Source organism: Piliocolobus tephrosceles, chromosome 9 (assembly GCF_002776525.5).
Source record: "Piliocolobus tephrosceles isolate RC106 chromosome 9, ASM277652v3, whole genome shotgun sequence".
NCBI classification, from domain to species: domain Eukaryota; kingdom Metazoa; phylum Chordata; class Mammalia; order Primates; family Cercopithecidae; genus Piliocolobus; species Piliocolobus tephrosceles.
In genome coordinates this window covers 61,327,207-61,340,856 of record NC_045442.1, presented here as the reverse complement: position 1 = coordinate 61,340,856, position 13,650 = coordinate 61,327,207, and the positions used below count along the sequence as shown (strand labels likewise).

General features: G+C 34.4%; 1 pseudogene across 1 annotated transcript; it reads left to right on the top strand.

Annotated features, from left to right (window-relative positions):
* The first annotated feature begins 963 nt into the window (after nucleotides 1-963).
* Nucleotides 964-1,706, top strand: LOC111537781 (annotated as a pseudogene). The gene has a single exon (XR_002730114.2). The product of XR_002730114.2 is annotated as a peptidyl-prolyl cis-trans isomerase A pseudogene (transcript).
* The last annotated feature ends 11,944 nt before the right edge of the window (nucleotides 1,707-13,650 follow it).

Sequence of the window (13,650 nt, the reverse complement as noted above, 5' to 3'; positions counted from 1 at the left end):
AACAGATGAAAAATTAAAATTAATGGAAGGGAAATAGCATTTTGTGTCAGTGTCAATTGGAAGAACATGGAGTAGAAAGGGGCTTTCTATATACTTTTAAAAACACATAATTCACACATTGAAAATGATCTGAAACCAGAGCTCTAACTACAATTTAATCCAGAGTATAATTTCTCATAACAGAGAATGGTGTGATGATATATATCTCAATTTTTAATGTAATATAACACGGGTGCAATTCTGACAGGTGAATTTTCTTTTAATAAATGATATTTTAAAAGTTTTAACAATTCTGTTTTCTAAATTTATCTTTGTGTTTTTTTTCTCCCTTCGGTCAGTCCCAGTTACTAAGTTGAAGACACCTCCAAAAGGATATCACTATACTGAAAATTACTACATTATGCATGTTATACCAGCTTATAAAAAGCCACATATTAGACCCACACAAATATAGACAACAAACAGATCTTTGACTTAAGAGCAAAGGCAATATAATGGAGCAAAGAAAGTTTTCCAACAAATAGTCCTGGAACAACTGGACATCTACATGTAAAAAAATGTAAATCTAGACAAGACCTTACACCTTTCTTGGAAATTAATGGAAAATGTATTATAGAACTAAATATAAAATGCAAAACTATAAAAGCTTCTAAAAGGTAACAAGAGAAAAATCTATATAAACTTCAGTTTGTTGGCGATTTTTTAGATATAATACCAAAGGTATGATCCATGTAAGAAATAATTGATAAGTTAAGCTTCATTAAAATTAAAAACACCTGCTCTGTGAAGGACACTGTCAAGGGAATGAAAAGCCCAGCCATGGAACAGTTTACAATATTTGCAAAACACACATCAGATAAAGCACTGTTATTTCAAACATGCAAAAAAGTCTTAAAACAACCTGATTAAAAAGCAGGCAGATGATCTAAAGATAATCAAATAAAAATGTTCAACATCGGCTTTGCAGATGCTGCCGCCGAGGAAATTCTTGTACTACTAGCCATGGTCAACCCTACCGTGTTCTTCGACATTGCCGTCGAGGGCGAGCCCTTGGGCAGCGTCTCCTTCGAGCTGTTTGCAGACAAGGTTCCAAAGACAGCAGAAAATTTTCGTGCTCTGAGCACTGGAGAGAAAGGATTTGGTTATAAGGGTTCCTGCTTTCACAGAATTATTCCAGGGTTTATGTGTCAGGGTGGTGACTTCACACGCCATAATGGCACTGGTGGCAAGTCCATCTATGGGGAGAAATTTGAAGATGAGAACTTCATCCCAAAGCATACAGGTCCTGGCATCTTGTCCATGGCAAATGCTGGACCCAACACAAATGGTTCCCAGTTTTTCATCTGCACTGCCAAGACTGAGTGGTTGGATGGCAAGCATGTGGTCTTTGGCAAAGTGAAAGAAGGCATGAATATTGTGGAGGCCATGGAGCGCTTTGGGTCCAGGAATGGCAAGACCAGCAAGAAGATCACCATTGCTGACTGTGGACAACTCGAATAAGTTTGACTTGTGTTTTATCTTAACCACCAGACCATTCCTTCTGTAGCTCAGGAGAGCACCCCTCCACCCCATTTGCTCGCAGTATCCTAGAATCTTTGTGCTCTCCCTGCAGTTCCCTTTGGGTTCCATGTTTTCCTTGTTCTCTCCCATGCCTAGCTGGATTGCATTGTTAAGTTTATGATTATGAAATAAAAACTAAATAACAACAAAAAAAAGTTCAACATCATATGTCATTAGAAAGTTTCAAATTAAAACAATGAGACATCACTACACATTCATTAGAATGACCGAAGTTCAAAACACTGACGTCATCAAGTTCTGGTGAAGATATGGAGTAACAGGAAGACTCACTATTGCTGGTGGAAATGGATCATGGTTTGGCCACTTTGGAAGACAGTGGGCCGTTTCTTACAAAACTAAACATTAGCTTATCATAAGATCCAGCGATTCTGTTTCTAAGTATTTACCCAAATGAGTTGAAAACTTATGTCCACACAAAAACTTGCACACAGATATTTATAGAAGCTTCATAATTATGAAAACTTGAAAGCAACCACGATTTCCTTCAGTTGGTAAAAGGATAAACTGGTACATCCAGACAATGGAATTTTATTCAGTGCTAACGGATATGACTGCACAGTACATTGTTTATTTGTATGTGCCTCTTAGATTTCACTAAAATAGTGAGCTTAAACCTCTGTTCCACCTCCCTTACTTTAGACATTTTCTCTAAAGTTTCCTCAATTTAAGATGAAAAGTTTAGAACACCTGCATTATTCTACGAATTATCCTTCCACCATTTGTCTTTGCAACATTGGTTGTCTGTGCCTTTACTTGATGCTAGTTACATTCCTTTCTGTGATGTAAGTCTTCTAGCTAATTTAGTATGTTCGGATTACTTTTTCTCTCTTTAGACCCAACTTCACAAATCTTTTGCCACTTAAAGAAAATATTTCTAGTGTCAAAGCAAAATAAAATGTTGGCTTACTCTCCACCATTTACTTTAAATTGAAATCTATTGAATGTGTATTTTACATATAGATGATGATGCTCTTGCATATCTTTTATTTCCTGGGACTTTTTTTTTTTTTTGAGACGGAGTCTCGCTCTGTCGCCTGGGCTGGAGTGCAGTGGCCGGATCTCAGCTCACTGCAAGCTCCGCCTCCCGGGTTCACGCCATTCTCCTGCCTCAGCCTCCGAGTAGCTGGGACTACAGGCGCCCGCCACCACGCCCGGCTAGATTTTTGTATTTTTTAGTAGAGACGGTGTTTCACCGTGTTAGCCAGGATGGTCTCGATCTCCTGACCTCGTGATCCGCCCGTCTCGGCCTCCCAAAGTGCTGGGATTACAGGCTTGATCCGCCGCGCCCGGCCTTTCCTGGGACTTTTAATTGCCTTCTTTTCAAATGGCAAAATAAAATCTTCCTCATATCACAATACATCCACCCTATCTGAAATCTCATTTGCTTCTCCGGTCGATTTCTCAGAGAAAATGCTTCCTAGCCTTTCCTAGCTGGTATATACTCTACTGAGATCTGTTTTCATTCTAAGGCCACAGCACAGCTTTCACTCTAAAAATCTCACTTCACCAGACTTCTGTCCTTAATTCATTCTTTCCTGAATCCCAGGTTATTTTCCTTTGTGATTTTTCTCTCTTACTCTGAAGAAATAACTAAGAAACATTGTCTTTTAATTCCTTATTACATTTTAATTCTAGTTAGATGTTGCTTTTTTTTCTTTGTAACTTCTATTTTCAAGAATTTGTTCTATATTCTTAATTATGTTTCTACTTCTATTATGGAGTTAACATTTTCCCTTAGTTTTTCTTTAATTTTCTCTCTCATGGTGTTACTCGATTGAGTGTTCGTGGCAAAAATAAAGGATGCAGTTGATGTTTCTCCCATTATTGTGGTTTTCCTCTCCCCTTATGCAGTAATGCCAGAGTGAAGAGCACTTAACTCAAAGGTGCTAACTCCCATACTAGGAAGCAAACGTTTCACCGCATTTCTTCAAGGAGAGCCCCTTTATTTTTTTCAATAGGATATTAAAAACTGGCTGCTCTGCTCGCATATTCAGAAAGGAGTATAGAATGATTGAACTGTGTTGCCCTTCCAGAGTTCAACATCTAATCAGTCTTCCTTCTTTCCGCCCCACTTGCCTAGCCCATTTCCTGTACTGGGGCAGAGCACAAAATGTCTTTCTCAGTTGTATATATCCTGGGCAGTGGCTTATTCCTCTCATTTTTATCCATCAACTTACTTTACATATTCTTCTTCCCAGAAATGTATTGAGAGTTCTCATCTGCTGATAACCACATCATATAGTTTCTGTTTTGTTTTATGAGTTCATTCCTTTTTGTGCTTTTTACTAAATAACAATGGAATTTTATAAGGGAAAGAAGACAAATGCCTGCTCTCTCCAGCCATGATTTAGATAGGAAATTTTACATCCAGCTTTTATATTCTCATTTTGAATAGGAATAATGTCAACATGCATACATCCAATATATACATTACATTTGTTATTATGAAAAGCAAAGTTTTACCCATTAACTTCACTCACCCCCTAAGTTATTTGCATCAAAATATATTATTTTTAATGTGATGTTTCAAACTTAATGTGGGCTACTTTTCAACTAGAAGAGATGAGTAAGGATTCTGTTGGTCATCAATTTACTTGGCAAAATACAGCACTTCTGAGTCTATGCATTTAATTTGCATATTATTGTGCAATATAGTAAAATATTTCTTGCTAAAAATTATTTTAAAATATTTCCCCAGAAGAATGTTGGTTATTTCAGGGCATTACATGAAATTTGATGGATTTTTTTTTTTTTTTCTTTCTAAACAACAGAGTTCATAGATCACAAGTTGATGGACCATCAAACAAACATTAATTAGTTATTATATAAACACATTTGGCAGCTGCATTTATTCTATAAACAAAGGCAGGTCAAATATGTCATCACAAAAATGGATCTAAATTAGCTATACATAGCCTGCAATTTATTATGCAGATATGAAAAATGATTTTTGGTAATGAATTTCTCATATAACTAATCAAGTTTATTTTCTAAACTCTGAAGAAACCATTAATTTGCCTTGTTATGATAATCTATTTTAATGGGCCATTTCAGAATTCCCTATATGACTATTAATGACTTTGAATATAAAAGTCATCTCATGTTTCATGTATTCCTAGTTTTATTTTCATTAATCATTATGGACTCATTGAAGCACTGACTCTAATTTTTTTTTACACAAATCAGCAACTGAGCACATTTATGAAGACTGACTTCTGTGAAGCGAAAGAGCCCTTCCCAGAGAGGAAAGAAAAGGCGGCTCCCCAGTCTGGCAACTCTTGCCAAGGAGAACTTTAAGATAAACCTTCCAAATGTCATTTACTTGTTCGGTATTCTTAGTTCTCTGAAACTTTAGAGCTCAAAACCACTATGAATCCTCATTGGGAAGAAGGGTATAGAAGGAGGCTAGCTGTCAGTGTGCCATTTCTTATAGTACCATTTGGCCCATGATACTGTGGTGCTAGCAAACATGACATCACCAATTCCCAACAATAAGCCTCCTGCTCAACTTCCTGGGTTACTCTGGTCTGTCTATTTTCTTTTGTCAGGGTGACTATGGTTTAATAAAAAATATATATTTTTATTGCCATTATGCCACTTGAGCTTGATTATGGTCCTGCTTCATTTATCTAGGACCCATTTCTGTATTTATGAAAGTTCCATTGCTCTCCCAGATGTGCTTTTCTCAATAATGGATAAACTTGCCGTAATTATTATTAAAATGTTGATGATATACATTACATTTCAAACTTTCCTTTGTTTGACATATTACCTCCATAATTTTATCTGTTTTACAAAATGAATTTTCAGGAAATAAAAACTAGGGGGAGTGTGTAAGTTTGAAAGAATTATTGTTTTCAAATTATACTCAATGAAGACAATATAATGTTAATATAATTTAGCATAGTATCCTTGCAGTGACCATTTTCCTTTACACATACAACAACTAATAATTTTGTTCATGGATTATAATACTAAATCTAGTGGCATATGCCTTGTGTGCCCAGTGCCATTCTGCAGTGAGCCAGCTTCTCTTTTAGGCCCTGGAGATATAGGAATGCACAAATCAGACAAGGTTCCTGTCCTCATGGAGCTTATGTCTGTGAAGCTATATATTTATTGGTTGATGTCATGCTTTAAGGCCCATCTTAAATTTCACTTTTTCTATAAAATATTCTTGAGATGATTTCTCCTTAACCTTAAACTTTCCTCAATAAATTTTATACAGCAGTGTATATTTCAATTGAGATGTAGTATAGTGTAATTTCAAAGGAGGGTCCTGGAACTATGGTACTCTAATTAGATTACTATCTCTGCCACTTACTAGTTGTATGTTCTTTTGTTTTTGCTTTATTTATTTATTTTTTTTTTCAAGAGAGGACCTTGCTCTCTCGCCCAGGCTGGGGTCCAGTGGTGTGATTATAGCTCACTGCAACCTTGAACTCCTGGGCTCAAGCCATTCTCCTTCCTCAGTGTCCTGAGTAGCTGAGACTACAGGCACACACAAGCAGACCTGGGTAATTGTGTTTTTGTTTTGTTTTGGTTTGGTTTTTATTTCTTATCCAGATAGGGTCTTGCTCTGTTGCCTAGTCTGGGGTTGGATATACTTTGCCAATATTTTATTTAACCACTTGGTGACTCAGGTATCTTACACATGACATGAGGGAAATAAGAATACCTGCTTTATAAGAACTCGTGAGGATAAAATGAGTTATGCATGCAGATAATGTACAAAAATGGTATTACGGAAACACTAAAGAATGTGAGTTGTATTTACTTTTACCATTACTGTTAATAGCATTATAATTGTATCACATTGTGGAAAGGTTTTATTCTCCAGGGAAAACAGATAGTTTTGAAAAAAGAGGTAATGTTTTATTTATTTTTCTACTACCAATGATTATCAGAGTTCTTGGCACCAAAATATGCTCAAGAAAAAAGTTATTTATTTGGATTTAACTCTTACACCTATTAAATTAAATCTATGCAATTAACAACACAAGAGGTAAGCTGTTACACAAGAAGACAGATAAATGAGTATTTAAAAACGAACTATGAGTCTTTTACTTTGCAAGTAGAGTCTGAAAATAAGAAATGAAAGTGGTGGGAATTAAGAGGGTTTTGATTTAAGACTGCCTTCACTGTGCCTGATACATTAGGCAAAGTTGCTAAACTCTCTCATCTACCAGTGAGAGTTTTAATGGAAATAAATTTTATTGTAAAATTGTTTTCCACAGAAAAACAAACAATATAACACAAACAAACATTGCAACAGAAATCTATGTAACTTCAAAAGGTAAAGAATGCAATTTCATTCACTTAGCATATATTTCTTAAGAATGCGTCATACATAAAACACAGAGTATTGTGCATCATGGGCTTTGGAGGTAGATTTCTCCATGACACAAAACTACACATATGTCTTTGAAACAATTGACCATTTACTCCTGATATAGGGGATGCCAAAACCACCTAAACTCGTTATGATTAGGGAGTATACTTCCTCCATGTTAGTCAAGGCACAGATCTGCCTAGACAACGCTAATCTTACCAAATATTCTTTTACCACTAGAGAAATAACATTTTAAATGTACTGATTTATCTCTTTGTGTAATCAAGCTGAGGAAAAGTCTGCAAAAATGTAAAGGATTGAATGAGGCTTTTATCAATTAATAATGAGATCAAATCCCATAACAATAATAGAAACTAGATGATCAATATAAATCAGAAGTGAATCACTGAGGGCAGTCTGTTTAGTTTATTGAAAACATTGCAGTAACTTAGTGGTAGCCAGGTCATTCTCTCTTGTTCCCTTTGAGTGAGTCTACCAATAAATCGATGATCTAAATATTTTGATGTCTATTCACTTAATTTGGAATCCAATTGTTCATTTGCTCATTTGAAATTACATATTACTTCTGCAGCACCTGAGATCAAATTCAAGTATCCTAGGTATGTCATAACATTACTATTCAATTTTTGTCTAATCCTATTGCCACAGTGAAAGCTCATCAGCTTTTCCTAGACACCATAAGAGTAAACCCAAATAAGCTAAGGTATAAACACTGAATACATCACATCATCTCTTTTATAGATTTTTGTTCTTCTACCAGATGATCTCTGTAAAATTACCAGCACAGGAAGACTAAACTGCATTATACCCGTGGGCAATATTGAAATAAAGAAAATTTCTCATCTTACATGCAAAATCTATGCTTTTATTTTAAAACCAAAACCAAAACCAAACCAAACAAAAATACCTTCCATACATCTGCTGTGGAAATTACCTCTAAATATTACTCAACGTTAATAAAAAAGTATAAGACAAATATATAAACTGCTAAGGAATTATCTGTTTTGTTTTGAAAGTCAATATGTAGAAATAATGATGATTGATGATGATGATATCGAGGCTGATGATGATAAAGATAATGATGTTGGCAAAAAATTCCTGGTTAAAGGTAGAAACTTATGAAGAAAAATCCAGAAGTTATCTGTTTCTGTAGCCTGTAGTGATTAAAATGGTAATGTTTTAATAACAAGAGCAACAGTGATTATAGTTTGTGCAGTCTCTAAATTGCCCCTAAATTATTTTTTAGTTTGGTTTATAATATGGCTATCCATTGGGATTTTGTACATTAAGTCACATAATAATAATGGAATTTATTCTCACTATTATTAAAGTTAGATATTTTGATTCTGAACATTAACCTTTTGTTTTCATATTTATTATCATTTTATTCTTTAGTTTCTTTTAAAATGATATTTATGGTTTGTATAAATACTCTGAAATTCCATATTTTATGAATTCAAAATGAAAAAATTTTCCGGCATTTCTTCCATCATTCATCATCCTTAGGAATTTCTTTGTCAGCAGATTCCTTTGAAATCTGAGAAATAACTATATTCCAGCCTTTCCTAGCCAAATAATTTACCAGTATTTCCAAAATCCTGACTGGCTCCAAAATGATTGAACTATCATCCTTTATTTAGCATATGGACAGTTTTTGGCAAAAACTGAGTAGTAGTGTATTTATATAACTAGGATACTTGAGTTTGCACTCAGGTGCTGCAGAAGTAATATGTAATTTCAAATGAACAAATGAACAACTGGATTCCCAATACTCCCAATCTTGGAAGATTTATTATGAACAATGTTTTTGTTTGGTAAAAATTGCTAGCAGTATTCCTCTCTTAGAGGTTTATACTATGTATTTCTATATTTGACAATGTAAAACACTTGTGTTTATCTAGAATTTTCCAGAATCACTTGGATTTAGAGCTTTTATCACAATCCAACCCTCTTCTGAAGAATAATAAAAGCCTTTCTACTGAAGTCTCAAAGAACACACTTGGTCTGTTGAACTAGGTTTTATTTTAGGGCTAAGTCTGCATCTCCACTGATTGCTCTGTGAATTACTTTGTCAGTACCACTCTGCTCATTCAGTTTTAATTGCTATAGCTGTAAAAAGAAAATATTATCTAAAGAAGTTTGTCTGAAATCATTGATCGTTCATTTTTAATTTGCTTAGAGTTTTTCCAGTTTATTGAAAATTCCAAATTAATTGAAGAAACAAGTTTTTGCATTCCAGTAAAATGTCATCAGAATTTTAATAGAAATTCTACTAAGTTTTAATTAAACTTTGTAGAATTGTTATGTTTATACTATTTTGTCTTCCTTTACCATAGCATAGTATAATATGGTATTCTAGTTATTAAAATCTGCTTTTATGTCTCTCAGTAAACTTTTAGTTTTCTTGATTTAGTTCCTACACAATTCTTGTAAGATACTTAAGAACATTTCACATTTTTCATTGATGTTGTGAATGGAATATTACTTCCTTCCTATTCCACCTTCTACCGGTTATTGCTAGGATGTAAGAAAGTCATTAATTTGTGCATATTTTTCTTGCATCTAGGTGTTAACTGGAGTCATTTTTAATAACTTATTTTCAGAATCTAAGATTCTTTCAGGACTGAGTATCTAATCATGATGCCTGAAAAATGATAACTTTTTCTCCCTCTAATCATTTTAACTTTCCTGTTTGTTTAATTTCTTACTGCTAGAAACGTTTAAAATAAATAGGAAATCAGAGTGTTAGGTGACATAATTCTCATACAAGTTTTAAAGATACTTTCTCTAGTGTGTCTTTCTTAAATATAGTTTCCCCACCAAAAGTTTATTAGTTTTCAGAAACTCTTTGAATGCATAAAATTATTTGCAACATTTCACATAATATATACATTTATTTGGGAAGAAAATTCTTTGCTGTAATAGAATTTTAAAGGGGTTTATACACAACAAAGAGATTAAGAACTTACATTAAGAATATGTTACTAAATATAAAGAATATTTTTTCTTAGTTTTGAATTAATTTTGATTGACAAAAATGTATGTATTTACTCTGCACAACATGATGTTTTGGCTATCAAGCTAATTGCCATGTGCATTGACTCACATACTGTTTTGGGTGAGATTTAAAATTTGCTGTCTTTATGATTTGCAGGAATACACTACATTATTAACTGTAGTCACCATTTTGTATAGTAGAACTTTTCAACTTATTCCTTCTATCTAACTGGAATTTTGTGTCCTCATTCCTTATTAATTTTAACTTTTATAAACATCTTTATTTTATTTAATATTTATTTTTTATTTAGAGATGGAATCTTACTCTGTTGCCCAGGTAGCAATACAGTGATGCTAGTATTGCTCACTGTAGCCTTGATCTCCTGGTCTCAAGCAACACTCCTGCCTCAGTCTCCTGAGTACCTGGGATCATGGGCATGTATCCCCAGACCAGGCCAATGAAATTTTATTTATGTAGAAATGCAGGTCTTACTATTTTGCCCAGGCTGATCTTGAACTCCTACCCTCAAGCAATCCTCTAGCATTGGTCTCCAGAAGTGCTGGGATTACAGGTATGCACCTGGCCAACATGTTTAAAATATATAAAGTAGGATCAGTTTTCCTCCTTTGAACTTTGGTGATATTTAACAGAATGCATTACATCAATAGCTATATTAGTCTTAATTCATTGGTTAATTGCTTGAATTACAAATACCTAGTTTGGTGGTTTGAAAATGAGGGTATGATTTGACTCGATTGGCATATAATTTAATTTTTCATGGTTTCATTATCAATTAAAGTTTTTAATTTTAATTTTTTTAATATTTAATGATAATTTTATTTTTTTGTTTTTTCTTTATTATTATTATTTTTTTTATTATACTTTAAGTTCTAGGGTACATGTGCATAACGTGCAGGTTTGTTACATATGTATACATGTGCCATGTTGGTGTGCTGCACCCATCAACTCATCAGCACCCATCAATTCGTCATTTATATCAGGTATAACTGCCAATGCAATCCCTCCCCCCTCCCCCCTCCCCATGATAGGCCCCGGTGTGTGATGTTCCCCTTCCCGAGTCCAAGTGATGTCATTGTTCAGTTCCCACCTGTGAGTGAGAACATGCGGTGTTTGGTTTTCTGTTCTTGTGATAGTTTGCTAAGAATGATGGTTTCCAGCTGCATCCATGTCCCTACAAAGGACACAAACTCATCCATTTTTATGGCTGCATAATATTCCATGGTGTATATGTGCCACATTTTCTTAATCCAGTCTGTCACAGATGGACATTTGGGTTGATTCCAAGTCTTTGCTATTGTGAATAGTGCCGCAATTTAATTTTTAAATTTAACCCTTTGTCTCAAATTTTTTATTTAATTGAATTTTACACTAAATGTTATAGATTTCTACATTCAAATTTTTAATAAAAGATTTACAAAAGATTATAACCCCTGTTTTGAATTATAGTGCCCATTTCAAATTTTGTTTGTTTTTGGTTCTCAATTTAATTTCTTTGATGAGAACATTTAATTTCTTTGGTGACAAACAGATGTTTGTCGATTGAATTATTTTAATTCACCTGTCTTTTGATATACTCACAGTTTTATTATTTTTCCAACTTACGACTCCTTATTTCTTTATGCTTTCCTCGTGTAAGAATTTTTCTTCTGTCTAAATTTTCAAGATGAATGATAGATTATTTTTTCTTTCATAGTAAACATTGAAATGGTTTGGGGTTATACAGTTTTCCCAGAGTACAGCCTTCAGTGCATTTCATAAATTTAGATACTTCATGTTTCCATTTTAGTTATTTTATTTATATGCTCTGTCAAGAACATTTTCTGTTTACCCTCTCATATCCACTCTCACCTTTTTTCTGTTCTGTGCCCCAGAGTGATCGATCAGTGGGCATCCTTACCTTCCAGCTGCAGGTGAGTTCAGCCAGTGAGGAGCAACAGCAGATAAAGAGGGCAGAAAGTGAGAATGAGGAAGATTTCTCTGGATTTTTTTCTATAGGGTCATGATGAGCTGATTGTAGCTCTCAATCAAAAATCACAGCTCTTTCCTGAAAGTTCTTCCCCAAAAGACCCTTCTGTGTCCAGTTTCTGATCACTTCTCTTCCCTTGCACTTTCAGGACAGGAGGGATCACAGTACTCCTGATGTGCTAGCCAGGGGCTGCCATATCTTATAGTTTTCCTACATTTTGCCCTCACTTTAAAAATAATTACCTAGGAAAACTCTTCTTAGATTATCGCAATCTGAGCGATATCGAATCTTAGAGTATCGATAATTGAGATTATCGCAATTTGAGCGTGTAACAGTTTACATTCTGTAACAGTTTTAGCACTATTTTAATATAAACTATTTTGTAATCATTGATTTTCTTCTTAAATCTGAAGGTATGTTTGGTTGTTTGGGTATGGTTTTGTATGATAATGTATTTTATTTATTCTCAATGGACTCAAATGTTCTGAGTGTTAATTTTTATGAACAGCAGCTTCTTTTCATTGTGATTAGAATGAACCACTGTCTGTTCAATTATTGTGTTTTCTTTCTTTTAATTTTTCTTTTAATTACTTAATTATAACCCTTTTGATTGAAAGCCCAAAGGATCCTTGTAAAGCAACCTGCTGCAATTGAGTCCCTGGCCATTATCATTGAGACTTGTCATGGTCTACACTTGAGAACTGAGACCATCTGTGTCAACATGCCTCCGGCTAGAACATTGATCACTTTGTGCCAAATTAATTTGCTTCCGGCAAGTTTTGTCTGAGAAAGATGAAACTTTATACCAATAAGTAACTGCTTTTTGCTTCAGGATATTCTTACAAATTGATTTATTGCATTCTGCTTACCTGATAAATTTACCAAGTCACTTTTATTTATCAGGGCTAGTTTCAAGATGCCACTTAGCTGTGTCTACTTATGGTAAACTATCATATCATGTGCTTTGTCCAATCCCAATCATTTATCTACCTTAACAAACCAACCTCTAACGACTTCACTTAAGCTTCAAAGTCCCATAACTACCTTACATGTGATTTCTCTCTTTGGAGATGCCATGATGATCACTAAAGCTGGAATTTTCCTTCATTGCAATTAATGAAAATAACCATTGTTTTATCTAATCAGCACATTGGTGATATTTGTGGGAGTTCAGCACAATTAGTCTTGGGAATTTAAAGAAAAATAGAAGAACATCAGTAAGCCTGAATACAGAGACTGAGGGGTATCTTTGCCACCCTCAACATATGAAGCATGTGGAGAGAACTGAGACCTCCTGCCATGACTGAGTCAATCTGAAAGTAAATCCTCTCACTTCAGACAAGCCTTCAGGTGACTGAAGCTCTAGCTGATATTTGACGGCGATCTCAAGGAAGAACAGCCAGGCTTCTCTGGAATTTCTGAACCTACAGAAACTATGAAAAATAATAGATATTGTTGGTGTTAGTCAATGAATTTGGGGATAATTTGTCACACAGCAATAGATAATACATACACTACATGCATTCTTCTATATATTTTATCTGAGTTTTATTGTTGCCAATAGTGGTTCCCACTTTTCAACATCATACTCCATTATAACTAAAATTTGATTTTCCTTCTTGAGTTGGTCATTCAGATCTAGAACCATCATACCTTGGGTTTTTGAGTCAGTTAATTCCATGGTTTGAGTGTTCAAGTTGTCATTGATTTCAGTTGTCATGAAAAGGCAAG